We start from the raw sequence: 18,916 nt of genomic DNA on the forward strand, positions 1-18,916 counted from the left end.
TTTACAAAAAATTCAATTAGGCAATTTAAACTTTTACTAATGTTCTCTTCAAAGTCCTGTATGTGTCCGATTTCTGCCCACTGTCTCTCCCATATAGGCTTTTACGGCACATCTTACTTTTGGTACCAAAATCTGTATTACTTATTCATCACTACCCAACAAATCACCCTAAAATTTAGTGGGCTAAGACAACAAACATGATCTTACATTCTCAGAATTGGGAACCTGGCAGCAGTTTAGCCGGGAGGTTCTGTATCAGGTTCTAGGTAACCTGCTCGCCAGAGTTGCAGTAAATTCACAGCCTGGGAAATCTATTTCTAAGCACATTCATATAATTGTTGGTAGGCCTCAGTTCCTCATTGATGATTGGCTGGAGGCTGATTGAAACCTTGTCATGGAAATCTCTCTGGAGGACTGTTCAGAACACTGCTGCCTGCCTTCCCCAGAGCAAGAAATGAAAGAGAGGGGAAAATAGAGGGAGAGAACTCAGGATGGAAGTCACAGTGATTCATAATGTAATCTTGGAAATATTGTGTCATGTATGCCTTATGCTACTGGTTACATAGACGGGCTGTGACCCAGTGCGGTAGAGGACTACACAAGAGTGTGAATACCAGGAGGTAGGTATCATCGAGAACCATCCTGGAGTTGACCACAATGACTCCATCTTCTCAACACTATTACCAAACAATCCACTGTTTCCCCCACTGATTTTTATTTATTATCCCCAGCGTATATAAAATTCTTATATAGATATGGATTAATTTCTGGCTTTTTAATTTTGTTCCATTTGTCTCTTTTTATTACTTGTGATCTTTCAGTATGTTACCATTTGTGATCTTTCAATAATTTGTCTTATTGCCTGGAAGGGCATGAAGGAAGTTAATGGTTAAGCAGCAGGTCTAAAGTCCTTTATCTCTCATGGGGATGCCCCTGGGAAGGAGAGACGGCAGGGATTCAGTAGAATCTTTGTAAATTTGCTGATGACAAATGTGATAAACAACTAATGGTTTTTGCTAGTGGGAGAATTTCGCAGGATGTCCTGTTATCTAGAATTATTTAAGATAAGGAAGCCTGAGACCTATGGATTAATGGGACACAACTTCCTGGAAAATGTCACATAACCTGCATAAATCTCTGAACTCTACAAGATGATCAGATGTTTCCTACCAGTTTGACAAATAGGTGATCAAATTTTGAGGCTTCTTTTGATTCTGTTTAGTTGTTCTTTCCACTAGGAATATTTTATTGCTTATGTTGTCCACAGGGGACGCATAGTATCTGTCTTTTTCTCATGTTCTAGTCATTGACAGTCAATGAATTAGTGCTAGATCAGTCACTTTCTTAGGGATTGCAAAATGGTGGAATTCTAACATTCCTTCTTCATTTATTAGCTGAAATATTTCTATAAAAATAAAATTCCCTACATTTGCTATTTGTTAATCCATTAGTATAGTTCTTATAGGAAAGGCAAGATAAATGCTTTAGTCTTTGGCTTTACTAATTAATCTTAAAAATGACTTGGGTCACTATCATCCTTCAAAGTTCACTTATTAGTATTATTTCACAGTATTATTATGAAGTCATGGATTTAAACATATTTTATGTATTGTATGTAATCCATTGTGGGTGTTATCTTTATTGATGCTGAGGTCAAACCAGATTCGATACAACTCATCAAATTGGCTCTTGAGCCCTTTAGACATGATTTTAATATTCTTTGACAGTTCCCTTTTCATTAGGTGCAAAAAAATGTTCCAAACTCATCTTGTATATTTCTGCTCCACACTGGAAACCAGCTATTTCTTGAGGATATCTAACTCCTTTTGAGAGAAATGGTGTCTAGAACTTATAATCTGAGAGCTCCTGGGTTTCTCCAGAGTCTTGGCAACAAAATATGTTGTTAAACTTCGGAGAAAACACTTTTTTCTTCTGGTAAATGGTGCCTTGGCCTAATTTTAGTTGGTGTTTCTTTTAATATGAGTATGCTTGAACATTTCTTATGTCCAAGGGCCATTTTATTTTCTTGAATAGTCTGTTCATTTCACTAGCCCATTTTAAAATAACATTGTTGGACTTTTTCTTCTCTAGTTTTAAAAGTGTTTTATACTAGCAGTTCTCAAAGTACAACCTGGGAAGCCTGAGGGTTCCCCAGGACTACTTCAGGCAGTGTAAGAAGTAAAAGGTATTTTCAGAATACCAAGTTATAATTTGCTTTTCTACTGTTATTATCTTATGAATATAGAATGGAATATTCTATATTCATATATATCTTATGAATATAGAATGGAATGAATAGAATGGAATTTTCCACGGGCCACATGGCATGTGAAATTGCAACAGAAAGAATGCAGAAACAACCTCTACTAAGGTGGGTATCTTTTAAAATTACAGAAATGTAAAGCAGTGACAATCTTTCTGCAAGTTGTTTCAGTTTTTGTGCAGTCGAGATTATCAATCTTTTTTGAGGGATCCCTGGGTGGTGCAGCGGTTTGGCGCCTGCCTTTGGCCCAGGGCGCGATCCTGGAGACCCGGGATCGAATCCCATGTTGGGCTCCCAGTGCATGGAGCCTGCTTCTCCCTCTGCCTATGTCTCTGCCTCTCTCTCTCTCTCTCTGTGTGTGTGACTATCATAAATAAAAAAAAAAAATCAATCTTTTTTGAGTCTTATAGGACATGAGACTTTTTGCTAGTAACATTAGATACAAAGAGATAACTAAAATGTTTTTAACTCCCAAGAAAAAGATTTTTTGAATTAGTGTTGTACATCCTATTAAACTATGACAGTGTGTGAAAAAATTGTAAGACCCTCAAGATTTCAGGAAATTTAGCATGAAAGATTTTCCTAAAAGCCATTTGGACGGGGGTGGTAGGGAGAGCTATGACATCAATGCCCTTGCTAATTTGAAATGAGCAGAACAATGCATGGGGTACAGGTGAAGGGAGGTGGTCTAGAACATGAACACCTCTCTCCATGGACAGTAGGCTCTGCCAAGTGTTTTTGGCATGAATTTTTGTAGTTACCTCATGCTGTTGATCCACACTCAGATTTATTCTTTCTATGATATCCTGTAAATGATCTACTGCTTACTCTCTACTGAAGCAGATTTTTTTCTTTTAATTTTTTGGATATCTGAAGAAACCCAGTTTGGCCAGTACTGTGCTCAGACATGTCCTGACGACCAGAGTTCCCCACTCCATAAGGATAGGATCATAAGTGGAGAAAAGGAGACCTTGACTGCTTTTGTGTGTCCTAGAGACACAGTGTAGCTCACATTCTAATTCCATACTCCTAATCCCAGAGCTACCTCCCTAAACTTTAAAAAAGAACCCGCAGAGAGAGACCACTGCTGTGAAAATATTAGATTCCTCCTGAAAATCTGCTTCTCCACGATCTGATCCCTGCAAGGTTAGCTTCATTGTTATGGAAAGTAGCAGTTACACATTAAAGATTTTCGGCAGTCCCAAGCTGGGGATGTGTACTGTAGCAGCACCATGGGAAACGCAAATGAAAACAGTCATCAGTTACTGTAGTAATCAAATGTTATTGTGCGAAAGCTTGGGGACAGCCTTGGGAACCCAAGTGTACGGGCTTCAGGATGCGTTCCACAGCTGTGCCCTCAATTCTCATCATGTCTTTCCCCATGGCTTAGGAGAGAACAAACTCATCTGGACACCAGGCTGGCATCTTCATTACCTAGGAGAAAAAACAATCCTGCAAGGATTTCGTCCCCTCCAGCCACCAGTCCTCCCCTGCAGTTTAATTTGCATTTGTATTACTCATTTGGTTGTTATTTATAAAGTGGCAGAGATTAGGTTTCTGAGTAAAGTTGGATTTGGTGCTGAAGTTCATAGCTACTTTTCAAAAACGAAATTTCTTAGGCCCAAATAAGGGAGAATTGTTCCTGGAAAGATGCTGACATGGTTTTAGGATGGAATATTGTTTCTGTGCAAGTCTAACTGTGGTCATTACTCTGCAGTTCTTGGGTACTGGTACTCCATGAGGCTAGAAGCATCATTCTGGAGGTATGATTATAAATGATTGAAAGAGAGCAAGTAATTCTAGAGCTCTCTGTTTTTATTTAAGTAGAAGAGGGAGTTTTGAAATCTGGCTAGTTGGCAGCATCAGAGGAGAAGGACCTTGGCCAAGTCAACCAGTAGATCTCATCCTTAGGTCTGTGCTTCCCAACATTGCCCAAGCTGAGAGATTTGCAAATATCAGATATTCATGTATTAATTTATGGTAGGGGATTCTCTTTTATTGGTTCTTGAGAACTTAAGTCCTGAGCATTGTTTTCTGGAATACAGCTCTATCTGGATGAACTGGAATCCAGGTGTAGGGATTGGACTACATTTGCAGAATATGGGCAAGGAACAGAAGAGTCCTCTTTCAGTGACAAGGAGCCTTTGTCCTCTGCTAGAACAATGTGGAAGCAGCACTCACCTGCACTTGCATTCTGGCTTTCCTCTGTTTCACCTTCACCTGCACATAGATTCCACAATTATTTTGCAATTCCAGAGAATGGTTTTCAGCTTTTCACCAGCAACACTATACTCATGTCCTTCCAGGTTTGTATCCTTAAAGATTTTATTTATTTTATGGGGCAGGGGGTGCAGAAGGAGAGGGAGAGGAAGAGAATCTCAAGCAGACTCTGCACTGAGCATGGAGCCTGAGGTGGGGCTCTATCTTACAACCCTGAGATTCTGACCTCAATGGAAACCAAGAGTCAGCTGCTTAATTGACTGAGCTACCCAGGTGCACCCCTACGTTTGTATCTTTAGAGGTAGAAAGTTCATGATTATGTACTCACACAAGGTAACTTGGCTGGCTTAATTCTAATACATGGTACCTAGAGGCTTTGAGTTCATTATCATACCTTATTGATTATAGTTTCTACAATTATAAATGAATATCATGTTAATAATGATCTTATCTCACAGGGCTGTCCTGGGATCAAAAGAAGTAGTTCTTGGGAAGTGTTAAGTATGTGTGGTATGCAGACTTCATGATGGTACCAATTATCCTCACTTCTTGGTATCAATGTTTTTATGTAGCTCCTCTGATACTCAGTAGGGCCAATATGGGTAAAACTCCAGGGTATGGTGGACATGGTGAGGTTTGATTTCTGAGGCTAGATCACAAAAGACATTGTATTTTCCATCTTGCCTTTTTGGGTTGCTTGCTCAGGAGGAAGTCAGAGGACACTCAAGTAATCCTCATGGAGAAATCCAAGTATGGGAACCCATAGTTGCTGCCAATAACTATGTCAGTGAGACATTTTGGAAATGGATACTTGCAACCTCATAAAAGATCAGCAGAATCACCTAAATAAGCCCTTCCTGAATTTCTGATCCATAGAAACTATAAGATAATATTGGTTTGTTGTCTTAAGTTGCAGATCTTTGGGGTAATTTGTTATTTAGCGACATATAACCAATACAGTATAAAGTATTCAACAAATTGTAGAAATTATTATTTCAGTGTAGTCAATTAGATTAAGGTTTCTTTCTGCTCTTGTTCTGATGTGGAAAAAGTGCCAAAATGATCAGAGACACCTGTTCAACTATTTTGCTGTGGGCCATGTCTCTACGTGGTTGATTTGTCCTTCAGGATGCAGTAGTGATTTTCATTAGCTTCATTTATCTTAGTGAATACCTTAATATAGTTATTTGAATATAGCCTGCACCATTTAATTACATAGACACATCAGATTAGCAAACAATTTCAGGATAAAAAATATTTTAGAATGAATGTAAAAGAAACCAGAAATAGAACGTTTTTAAAAAAGATTTTATTTATTTATTCATGAGAGATACAGAGAGAGAGGCAGAAGACACAGGTGGAGGGAGAAGCAGTCTTCATGCAGGGAGCCTGATATGGGACTCGATCCCAGGACCCCAGGATCATGCCCTGAGCTGAAGGCAGGTGCTTAATCACTCAGCCACCCAGGCATCTCCAGAAATAGAACATTTAATGCAAGCCCTTTGTTTCCTTTTGAATGTTCTGAGGCTAAGTTCTCAAAATGGGTCATAATTATGAGACTGGTATATCAGAAACTGAAAGAAATTAAGTTAAAGAATAGCCTTATTGATTTGTATTTCAATTAATACTTAAGCTTTCATAGTTACTTGGAAAATTGGTTTATCTCTGAAGTGTTAACTCAATATTGAGTGAATAGGCAAAAAGTTTTACCCACAAAAAAAGGGAAATATTCTCTGCCTTGGGAGGCTGGATTATAGAGAAAACCAGCCCTTGGGATATCTTCCAGCTATAACTTTATGTTTTGTCCAACCCACGCAACAGGGATATTCATAGAAAAGATTCATACAAAGGCTGCAGTAGTGGTAGACTGTGCAATCATGGTGCCACAGGATAATCAGTGGTCTTGAGACAGGAAAATAAGGTTCATTTTTTTAAAAAAGATTTTATTTATTTATTTGAGAGAGAGAGAGAGACAGAGAGAGACAGAGATTGGGAGCATGAGCGGGGAAGAGAGGGAGAAGGAGGCTCACTGCTCATCAGGGAGCCCAATGTGGGCCTCAATCCCAGGAGCCCAGGATCATGACCTGAACTGAAGGCAGACTCTTAATTGACTGAGCCACCCAAGCACCCCTAGGTTCATATTCTAATTCAACTTTTTCCCAAATGTGTGGCTTTGAGGAAACTAACTTCTTTATGAGCTTTCTTGTATAAAAATAGTGTAGCAATTGCCTCACAGATCCTTAAGGTTTAAAATAATAGGATATATGTGATTGTGTATATTCCATGCATGGCCTGGCATAGAAACAGAAATTGAAGATGAAAAAAAAAAGAAATTGAAGATGAATAAAGAGAGAAGTTTGAACTCACCAAAGGAATGACCTTGTGCACATATTTGCCTTTTGAGTAAAAGATTTTTTTTGTTGGGTTTCTTACTATGGAATGTGCAGTTGATGGGAACAGTTTCCCAAGTCTCTTTGTATCCTTACTGGTTCCATGGAGTTTGGTTTTACCTCCATTTGTGTTGCAACAATATCTTACTGTCCTCTGGCCTCTGCTAGTTTATAAAGCTCTTTGGGAGGAGGAGACTACATATTATTTATTTACCATTATTTAAAAAAAAGTTCTCAAGACTTGGCACTGAATAATTATTTGATGAGTAAGTAAATGTCACAGATTTTTAAACTAAACCCTTATTCTCAGAACCATGGACACCGCTATGAAGTTTCTCCAGTCCAAAGGGCATGCAGCAATTGTTAATTTAAAAAAGAAAGAAGGAAAGGAAATGGATGGCAGGTGAAAAGAATGTGAATGTTTCTGTAGAAACATATCACTGTTCTTAGTGACCTTGAACTGAGTGTAATTATGTAGGATTTAATCAATGCAGATGAATAAGCCCTTTATAAAAAGCTTCAAAAGCCTTGTGCTTACGTGAACTGCCATAAGGATTTTTTAATAAATGTGCAGATTGCCCTGGGAAAGGGACTTCCCCTAATAATTAACCTACGCTCTGGATTTTGTTGGCATAAACACTTTGCAGTAGTTAAGGTATATGAAATTTTTTAGGCTGAGCAGGGATATACAAAAGCAGAAGAGAAGGCACTGGCTTGCAGTGATGTACCTCAATGCCAGACATAGAGAGTCAGATGGGGGTTAGGAAATAGGTCCATCTGCAATCATCTCCATAACTTGCTAGTGAAATGTAGAGCATTTTAACTGCTTCAATAGGATGTTGCAAAATGTCAGATAATCATCTAATTCTTTAAAAAAGTAAGTTACATCAATGACAAAACCTTCTCCCTTGCGCAAGTAACTGAAAAGGGCCAAGGTTAAAATATTAATGAAAACATACATGACATCCTCAAAAGCAGTAAAGTGGCATTGCTTTCAGCATTATTTACCGAGGTAGTGGGCCTGGGAATGCAGCTGTCAGCAAAGTGAAGGGACCCAGGAAAAAGAATCTACTGTTTTAGGTTTTTGGTTATTTTTTCCTCCCAAAGGTATTCTTTTAAAAAGAACACTAGTTCTTCAACATGCTCCCCAAAACTATCTTCCAGGTTCAAAGATGTTTGGAGAATATTTAATAATAAAACTGTCCTTTCCAAGAGGTACGATGGATTTTTCTCTCATGTCAGATGGTTTTTTAAAAGCCATCATTGTAAAAGCAACACAGGCTCATTCTAGGAAAAGCAAACAAACAAGCAACAAACAAAAACTCAGAAGAGATTTCTTCCCAGTTGTTGAATTCTGCTCAAGAATAGAAAACAACAGGAAGGGCCCCCCACCCCCTCCCGGTTTCTTCATATTCCAAGTATAGACTCAGATAGTTGGGGCGTAGGAGTCAGTCAACCTGGAGCAAAATCTGGCTCCTCCCCTACTGATGAGACTTCCTGTAGGTTAAAAGATACTTAACATCTCTGTGACTTAGTTTCCTTTTAAGTGAAAATGGGAAAATAATAATGCCAACTTTATAGAGCATTGCGAGGCTTAAGTGAAATAATACCGGTAAAGATTTTTTTTAAAAAACTGAACATGTAATGGACCTATTTCTGTGGTAGTACCTGTAGACTTCTCTTATTGTTTTTAGCAGTTGCGTAGGATTTAATTGTATGATATGTAAAAGTTTTACTAGTGATTTTTAAAATGTCATTTAGAGTGGAATAGGTTTTTTAAAGCATGACATGAAAATCCAAAAGCATAAAAGAAATAATTTAAATACACACGAATGAATGTTTACGAGCAGGAAGAAACCTCATGAACCATATTAGAAGACAAATGACAAAATAGGAAGAAAACTATAATTCATATAAAAAGACTTAACTATTTAAAATGTAAAGAACTTTTCCAAATAAATGAGATTAACCCAATAAAATGAAAAAAGACCAAATATCTCTGAAATAAACACACACACACACACACACACTGCCAATTTGCAAATCGAGAACCACAAAACTGTCCTTTTCCTATAAAATTAGCAAATCTTAGAAGGATCTTAATAGGCAAAGGTTATCAAATATGCAAGAAAATGGGAATTTTAATGCACTCTTTGCGGATGTAAGTTTTATTCTTTTTGTTGGAGTGCAAAAATGGATTTGAATTAAAATTTAAAAAGTGAATATGCCATTCGAACGAAGAATTCCACGTCTGAGGTGTTACTCATCTACTGATAGGCTTGTGCAGATGCAGAAAGATTTATGTGTAAGCATTTTGCAGCATGTTTTGGACTCCTGAAGAACTGGACACAGATTATGGAAGGTTCTGAAAAGTCTTGTCACTCACCAGCTCTTTTCCACTGGCTCTGCAAAGTGCAGGGGCACGGGACCCTGAGCACTCCCAGACACTGCTCTCCCGAGAAGCAGAAGCCCGAAGTAGCTTGTAGAGGGGGAAGGACTTCCAGCTCCCAGGACCCAGGCTAAGATCCACTGTTTCTGGGGGAGCGAGGGAAGGGGAGGGACAGATGACTCCTGCCTCGGGGCAGTGGGGGAGGGACAAGAATGCTGAGAAAGTCCCACCCATAAGGCCCTGTTGCCCTTGCTTCCATTGAGGCTCCCCACCATGTCACCAGCACCAGTAAGCTCCTGCTGAGAATGGGCAGGGAGAGAAGAGCAACCTGGCAGGCAGAAGGGCAGGGGTGCCTGAAGGGGGTGGAAGGGGCCTGGACCCAAACCTGGAGCCCCTTAAGATCTGCACCAAGTGCCAAATAACAGCAGCCAGAGGGATGAGGGTGTATGGAGCACTGAAGATAACCTAGCATCAGAAAACTCCATCTCTGTTCAACTTCTAACCAGACTGACCCAGTCCCTACCCTCACAGACTGGACACAGGTGAAGAAAGAAACAAGGAATTTTGCAGATGCGCCAACAGAAATGATCCAAACTGGAACCCAGTGAGAAACAAGAGGAAACAAAAAGGAACAAGGGCTATCCCTGAATGTTGGCTTGGGATCTAAGAATTTAAGATGATTTTATTAAGTCATATGCCTGATAAATAATTCTTTCTACCTTGGCATGGTTCCCCAATTTTGTTTTGGAGCTGTTTTCATGTTGAATGATGGCATCAGACGGATGTCCCGTCGATGAGTTCCTAACACCTTATGGGAGGAGTTGCAAATTCCCAAGTTCCTTTAAAACAAGGTGGAACCCAACATAATGAATTGAACAGAAAGTTTGGTAACTTTTATCTCTAATCTCTGCTGTGACTGATGCCCACAGCAAGAAAATAATGGTTTCTCACCAACTGTGACTCTATATCATTTTCCTTTAGAGTTTTATTGTACAAACGGGGAATAGGTGTACAATCTTCTGTAGAGCCATTTTCCTTTATTAGATCATTTATTCTAGAACCTACAACCATTTTTGCTTTTGTTTCCCCTAAATACTTGGGAGGAAGCAATAAATCATTCCTACTGTGAGTGATGAAACTAAGGTTGAAAGAGGTTGTAAATATTTTATGTTAAAGAGAGACGGCAGGAGGGTGATCCCTTAATTTGTTGTCTTTGACTAAACTGTGGGACTGTTCAATTTTTCGTCTGAGTAACTTATTTTTTCCCTGGGTCAATGACTACTTGCAGACCAGAGAAAGTCTATACCTGCTCAAGGAAAAGATCTGATCTGAATACTGAAATACTATCGATACATGTAGAGATATAGGTCTCCTGTTTATAGTTGATATTTTCTACATTGAAGATGAAACAGCTGCCAATTCAAAATTGCAGCCCTCCAGCAAAGCCCCCCGGCATTATAAAAACACCTTACACTCCTGGGACTCTCCAGCAGTCAGCATTGGCATTCACCTTTCTTCTTGCATTTTATTATAAACGTTTTTGACCAGGATTTATAATATGGAAGCAAGAATTCACCTGTTCCCTGTCGCCAAACATCACACTGATTGAGAAGACTGAGGAAAATCAGAGCTGAAACTTGGTCTCTGAAGAATGATTTTCCTGGAAAGGATCCAAACCCATCATCTCTACCAGCCATGTGGTATAGAGGTAGTGCTTACATATCTATACAAGCCTGGGTTTAGATTTCTGGGTCCCCGGTTTCCTAGCAAGAAGACCTAGAGCCAGTTATCTGGTGTCTGTGAGCCTAAGTTTCTCATATTTGAAACTGGGGTAAGATGTACATCTTACTGAGTTGTGGCGAGGGTTATAGGAAGTGTCACGTGGGTATCTTTTGGCGCAATCCTTGGGTCAAATATTTATCTGGTATTAGAGTAAAGGACTGAGTTGATGTTCTAGCCTCAAGATTAGGCATGCCCACCATGTTATAAAAGGTGCTTGGCCAGGGGGTGGGATAGGTCAAACGCAGTGGGGAGGATGAGAGCCAGCATGGCTGAAGAGTCTGGTGGCGGGAAGTAAGTGATTGTGTGGTTGTCCACCAACTGCAGAGAGGTCTGATAGGAGAAGGCAGGGCCCAGACAAAGGATGGTGTTCCGAAACATCAGAGTGGTGTCTGGAAATCATGGTAAGAAGAAAGTAGTGAACTGCAGTCTCGCTGGGGAAGAGTACAGAGGAAGCCACCCTGGCAGCAACAATGTTGGCCGCTAGTAGGGGATCTTATGTCATTGTAGCACAAGAAAAAGGGACTAATCAGTTCCTACCAGTGGGGTCCAGGTAAAATCCGGACTGAACTAACATTCTTTAAGTGAGGAGTATGGGGCTTGAGGCAGGGCGAGGCTGCCTGGGGGATTTAAGTGACTCCCCTAAGGTGGCAGGAATAAGATGGAGCCCTGCAGAGAACCGAGCAGGTGTTGCATATCTTGGCCTTGCACACCCCAGTCTGAATAATATTGTGTTGTCCTGCCAGAAGCCAGGAGCTGTCACACTTCTCATGTTCCTTGCACTGCTGAAAACATGTTCTCCGCTAGATATGGATATCCATCAATAATGGCCGATGGGTGGGTTATGATTGGGTGGGTTCAGCATAATTCTCCAACAGAATCCTCCATCTATATGACGCTTCTTTTCCAGTTCTGTTGGTCTCCTTGGAAATCCTTCTCTATAGGCAGGGCCTTCCCCAGTTCTGCGCAGAGGGATGAATTTGCAAATAGCAGTAGACTTTTCTGGCAGAGCGAGAAACAGGGTTTGCCTGTTTCTCCTCAGATGCTATTTGCTTAGAAAGCTGGTTGGAGGGTACCCCACTGGAGAGCTGCCTTCTGTGGGCACGGGAGAGCCATCCCGGGCCCTCACTTCTTTGAGAGTCATATGGCTAGAGGACTGCTCGAATGGACTGCGTGCCAGAACTTAGACCCTTGTTTCCAACTCCGAATCTGGTGATCTAAGTTCTGTATCACAGATTTTAATATGGCTGTTCTCCAGAGATGTATGATTAAAATTCGAAACGCACGCAAATATCATGTAAGTCAAGAGAAGGAAGCTTTTTCTTTGAAAAATAAAAAGATCTATCACGTATGTATCTTATGGTTGCAATAATAGCTATACTAATGTTTATGTCAAATTTCAAGGAAGAACAAATAACTTAGCTAATGGCCTGTAACAAAGAGTCTCCCAGTGTGAAATACAATAGGACGTGTTAGTTCGTGATGTAGGCTACCTGGGGAAAAATGGATTTTGATTTACCTGGGATGAGCTGATCTATTTGTTTTTAATAGCAGGAGAATAACAGTTGTTTTGAATTTAACATGCGTTAAAACCAATAACCTATAAAGTTTTACTTTGTGGGTGTAAAGTCTTAGCAATAGGATGCCTTGGTGTATTTATGACCTTCAACTGCTACAGATCAATTTGTGTGTGTGTGTGTGTGTGTGTGTGCGTGTGTGCGTGTGTGTGCACACTATACCTAGGTGTTAGGTATGTTTGAGAAGGGGATTACTCTTCACCTACTTGGGTGATTAAATTGAGTCAAATCACAGAGCTTTATTTCTAGACTCTAGGCATCCCAAGGTGACCATTTTTAAATTAAAAAATATCAACTTTAGAGATATTATAAAATTTATTTTATGGATTCATTTCAACTTGAATAATGGCATATGAGTGACTTATGTGCTTTGAGTCACATATTTAAGAAGGCCAAACTTGTGAAGTATCAAAAAAGAAAAATATTGGGACACCTGGGTGTCAGCAGTTAAATGTCTGCCTTTGGCTCAGGTCGTGATCCTGGGGTCCTGGGAATCGAGTTACACACCAGGATCCTTGCCAGGAGCCTGCTTCTCCCTCTGCCTGTGTCTCTGCCTCTCTGTGTGTGTCTCTCATGATTAAATAGATAAAGTCTTTAAAAGAAAGCCAAAAACAAAAAAGAAAAATATCACCCTCACTTCCTTTCTAGGCATGATCTTGGTGATATAAAGCTGGGCTCTCAAAACAGTATCTCCAACACTATTTTTAGTACATTCAGGAAAGGGTGCTATGTAGCATTCACTTTTTTATTTTTTGTGTTCATTAATCAGTGCACAAAAGAGAGGTTATAGCTCATTCTCACCTGAAATGATACTTCATATATATAGCTTTTAGATTTTTTTTTCTGATAACTGAATTTAGTTTATCAACGGAATCCAAAGTTTTGCTACTGGTTAAACTTTGACAAGATAATGCAATGGGGATTTTTACTTCCCAGAGTTCCCTTGGCTGCTATTGGGTCCTACAGACTGGTTGAATATGGATTAAATGGATTTTGGGGTTAGAAAGCCAACCAAGGGGCACTGATTAGCCTAGTAATCTTCTCAGTACTTGTTCACAGATACAATCCATATCTTGGTCAAGAGGTAACTAGGACTGTGCTCACCTGGGAAAGAGTTCTAGTACTGTACTGTACTTGCAACTTTTAATCAAGTTGGTGAAAATCTTGGCATTGTGGAAGATAATCTTTGACGTATGCCTATAATATCCTCTGTATTTTAAAAGTTTAAAATAATTTTACTGAGCTATGTCCTGGAGTTCACCAGTCTAGATCACTTTTTTTTTTTTTTCAGTTACCACATGCTCTTCCAAACTTGGATTCAAACTTCCTTTTATTTTAGGAAAATTATTTTTTAAGCTCTAAATTTAAATATAAGTTCTTTTTTCTTTTTCTTTTCTTTTCCTTCCTTCCTTTTTATCTTTCTTTTTTTTTTCCTTTGGTTTTAAGCCACTGGAAGGGGACTGGGGCTTTGATAATACTTTGAAGCATACTGTTCAATTGATCATCATGTGTATCTCCCCATCCTCCTCACCTATCCACTCTTTAAATCCAGTTCTGAATACTACTGATTCCTTTCATAAACTACCAGAGCAGCCTACATTCTGGAGACAGTGTATTGATCCATGTTAGTGTAATTATTCTGCCTATGATGATCTACACCAATTCTAATATTGAGTTATATTTGAGGCACTTCTATGATAGGGGATACCTAGGGCCTCTGAGACTCAGATATAATGCTAATGATTAAAAATTATTTAATATGACCTCTAAAATCAGTAATCTGTGACAGAGCCATTTTTCTAGAAGAGCTTTTCCTAAAAGGTCTAGAATCTTAGAAGACTGGACTGGGCTGCTTCTCTTCTCCATAATTTCATCATGTCTATGGGCATGTAGCACCTTACTGCTAGCCAGTGGTATGCTGGTAAATGTTTAACAATGGGTTTTAAGAGAGGAAAAACAAAATCAAAGCAACCCCCCCCAAAAAAAATCCCAAATTTATAGCATTTGGCAGCTTCTGTGGTATAGATACTTTAACTATGACTGGTTTCAAGTTACCAATGTGATACTACTGAACCCTGATAACCACTGAACCCTGATAGTTGGCTCAAGCAGGTGCAAGAGCAGGTGTGAGAAGGCTCCAGTACAACGCTGCTCCTAGCCTAAAACCTTTACTTCTGACCTCTGCTTTCTGGTTCAAGTGCTGAAGAACTACTGAGGTTGAAGTGATTCAAACTCAGTTTCCCTAGATCCAACTCTGGGAAACTTGTCAGCTGAAGTGGAGGAAGCTGTATTCTGTTGTCTCTGTGTGGTGGTATAAATGCATGAAATATTATATAGCAGAAAGTTAACTATATATGCTTCCCCAGTTAATTTCAGCAACTGAAGTCTGGGGTTAGCACCAATTATTGTTGTCAGTCAAAGCCATTAGTTCTCAGCCGAGGATGATTTTGCTGCCTGGAAAACATTTGGCAACGTCTGGAGACATTTTGGTTGTCCTAACCGGGGAGAAGGTGCTATGGCATCTAGTGGTAAAAGTCAGAGATTTTTCTAACATTCCATAATGCACATGACAATTCCCCCAACAAAGAGTTATCTGGCTGCAAAATGTTAATCATGGTGAGGTCAGAACCCCTTGTCTGGTTAGATCCAAATACACCAAAGAATTAGTGTATACTGCAGCCTTCACTCCACTTCTGCTTGGAATTTGCTTCCTTGTACTCCATACAGAGGATATTTAATGCAGAGATACTTAGTTCTGTTACATCTTGCCATGGAATGTGGGCAAAATTTTATTTAAGGAAATGTTTGGATACCAATATTCAGTACAATGTGGCTTGATTCTTTTACTATTGTTGCCTGAAGCTCTGCCTGTAGTTGAACTGCTCAGTTTTAGTGGAGGAGCCCAGAGATGCTTCCAAATGGGCAGGGACCTAGTTGCATGGGAGATTGCAGTGACTTCAGGCTATGTGACCGTTGAGTAATTTCATTGCCTGACCTCAGTGTCTCTCCATCTTTTCTAATACCAGGATGATTTCCTGGGTTTTTGTAGCTGGCCCTTATGTGTTTGCTATGCCCACATCTACAAGAAATTCGGAGAAAGGCTTGCCCAAGTGTCCTTGATATCTTTAGAGTAACAGCCAGCTTGTCAACAGTGTGTATCATAGCCAAGGTTGTGGTCTTGGTCACCTTTTCTGTGTCTTTTAAATTTGCATAACTTACTTTGTATGCATTTCCACTTGGCTAAACTGCATTAGAAGAGAGAACTCCCAAGGACCCTTAGGCAGTTCAGGAGAACTAGGGCAGTAAAAACCTCTTGGTTTCGTTTAGTAGCTTTCCTAATTTTAGCATTTAAAGATCTAGTCCTGGACCTCACACCATATACAAAAATAGACTCAAAACATGGGGAAAAAAAACTAGCATTATTTACCAAAACATGGAAACAACCTGAGTGTCCATCCAATGGATGAAAGGATAAAGAAGATGTAATGTATAAAGGAATGGTATTCATCCGTAGAAAGAAAGAGAGCTTGTATTTTTATCTTAAGTTTATCTTTCTAGAGATTGGTACTATTTGGGCCAATGAGGAATAGAGAAATGTTTGTGGAGGCTTTGGCGGAAGAGGCTTCTTTACATCTAGGGAGAACCATGGGAAAGAATCTTTCCTGCCAGATGTAAACCAGTAAATATATAGCTTAATTTACTTCTGGCATCTATCTTGCGGCCTGGGGTAAAACCAGCTTTAAATTGCCTATAACTCTGCACACAACTATAACTCTGCACTTTAGTCCTTGATGATGCTATTTCGCTGCTGGATGGATCCTCTTCATCCTGAACTTATACAAATAGGGGCCAGTGACTTAGCCAGAGTGGCTTTGAGTTTGATTTTTTTTTTTTTTACATGTTGCCAAATGCATGGACAATGGCACATATGTTTGAAAAAGTTGTGTTTTTGTGGATTTCCAGTAGATGACAATGTGAGTTCCCATAATCTTCTCTATTCCTCGTGTAAACATCTAATAATTAAGGTGAGAGATGACAATTGGTTAGTAAAACTGATAAACATCTCTCCAGACCAGAAACTGAAGAGAGACACAGAGTGGGGAATAGGTTCTGAAGCTAGCAAAAATTTTTGAGTCCCATGCTTTTTCAGGGATAGGGGAGATTTTTAGCATTCATTCCATTTTTCCAATAATTATTGGATTAATACAGTTTTCATTATTCTTCTTGAAATATAAAATTTGTATAAAATATCCCATTTTTATCTAAGTCTTTAAGCTTATTATCATAGAGTTGTTCATAATATTCTTTTATTCTTTTATGTCTCAAGTTATATCTAACATATCTAGTTTGGTACTTTTTCATTCCCAATACAGTTTATTTTATATGGACCTCTCTCTTTTTTTTAATTCCTCAGACTCACTTGATGCCTATTTTATTAGTGTTTTCAAGGAATATTTTTGACATAATTAGGGAAATTTTAATATGGACTGCATATTAGGTGATTTACAGAATTACTCTTAATTAGTTTAGCCATGAAGATGCTATCCTGGTTATGTGAGAGAATATTTTTATATGTGATATATCACAATTTTGGAGAGGGAGGGAAAGAGGATGAGGGAGAGAATGAGAGAACAGAGGCAAATGGGGCAAATGTTTACAAGGTTCAATGCAGAATCCAAATTAGTATGTATTGTATTTGCAAATAACTAATAAAGTCCATCTTGAAAATGCTACTGGTACAATATTATAAGACATTCATGAAAGGATCTTTTACTATTCATTCCACGATTCTTTAGGGTGAATTTTAGCTGTCTGCAACAACCCCAAATAGCAGTGATTTAACTAAGAGAGGGGTTCATTTATCTCTCATGTCAACGACATCCAGGAGCTTGTAGCTTAGAGCCATTCTGGTTGCTTCACTAGCATTTCTGTCTTCTTGCTTCATCATTTTAAACATAAACCATATAACTGACCATTGCTGCATGAGCTTCAGGGATCACATGAACATCCTGGACAATAGGAAGGAGTAAGAGACAAATTTGGATATATTCTCCTCTAACGATCACTTCTTAAGGCCAATCCTGCCTAGATCCCAATGTCCAGCACGTAGTCAATTATATGGTCAAGACACTTATTTGCAAGGAAACCTGGCAAATGTAGTTTTATTCTCAGCTAAAATGTACCTGGTCAGTAACCAGGCCTATTACTGAGGAAGATGATGAGAAATAACACTGGAGTATGCACTAGCAGTTTCCCCCTGAGATTGTCATGAGTGTTAGGGAGGCCTGGGGAATGTCTTCTACCTAACGTGCCATGTGCTCTCATGTTTCTGGCATTGATGCTAAATCAGTCATCTTGTTTTGAGAACCAAAGAGGAGGGAAGTTATCCCAGTTTGACGATCCAATTTTCTGGTGTACCTGTTGTGATCTCTTTCAGACTCTTCTATTTCACAAACCAAGAGGCCACATAAATCCTTGCAGCCTTGAAGATTGTCAGAAAACCGATGGTTATTATAAATAGGAATGTTTTCGATATCATGAGAGGGGACTTAGTTTCCTTTCCATCATTTTCTCTAATTTAGTGTTTCTTTCATTTAATCTCTTTCATTTCTTTTGCTTTCTTCCTTAGAGAGTCTGTTCCAGATTCCCTTGTCGCCATGTCTTCCACTCGCTCCTGTCAAGCCTTCCTGCACTGGAAAAGTCCACTATCACAGCACATCATAATGTGGAATCCACTTGTGCAATGCTTTATCCTGATTTTGTAGATTATGTTGATGTCAGTATCCTGTATTCTTCCCTTCCTAATAAAGGAGTAAATGTTTTATGTTTTAAGTCATTAGGTTTTTTTGCATATCCTAGGAGAAAAACCAAATGATGTATGGTGAGGAAAAATATTGACTGTTATCTGAATAGCTACTATACTGTTTCCTTCAGATAAAATACATTCTAGGTCAGGCTTCCAGCTGCAGATTGAAAAATTCCCCCAAAGATTAATAAGGATTTAGCTGTCCAGAACTGCAGTGTGGTGTATACCTGTTTGTCACGGGTGTTTGTTTCAGTTTATACCCCATTGGGCTGCAGGTTTCTATCACTGTCCATGGCACTACTTTTCTCGATTTCACTTGTTCTCACTGATAAAGGACTCTGGTTACAAAAAGGAGTGCTCCTAATTGATTGGCTAAGGAAAGGTGTTAGAGGCCCCGATAAGTTAGGGTGTTTCTTGATGTTTTACTGTACCTCCTGGGTGTTATAGGATCTCTCTCTCTATTTTTTAATTCCTTAGAGTCAACTCACAGAG

The 18,916-nt window shown here is 39.2% G+C and overlaps 1 long non-coding RNA gene across 4 annotated transcripts in view; it reads left to right on the forward strand.

Annotated features, from left to right (window-relative positions):
- LOC112651763 (uncharacterized) overlaps positions 1–18,442 on the forward strand; it is a 28,330-nt gene extending 9,888 nt beyond the window's left edge. For all 4 annotated transcript variants that reach the window (XR_007410180.1, XR_003131016.3, XR_003131019.3 and 1 more), the window contains one exon: positions 18,248–18,442. This is a non-coding gene — a long non-coding RNA (uncharacterized LOC112651763). The remainder of the gene's footprint in view (positions 1–18,247) is intronic.
- The last annotated feature ends 474 nt before the right edge of the window (positions 18,443–18,916 follow it).

The sequence above is a fragment of the Canis lupus genome, chromosome 4 (genome assembly GCF_003254725.2).
Source record: "Canis lupus dingo isolate Sandy chromosome 4, ASM325472v2, whole genome shotgun sequence".
NCBI lineage: Eukaryota > Metazoa > Chordata > Mammalia > Carnivora > Canidae > Canis > Canis lupus.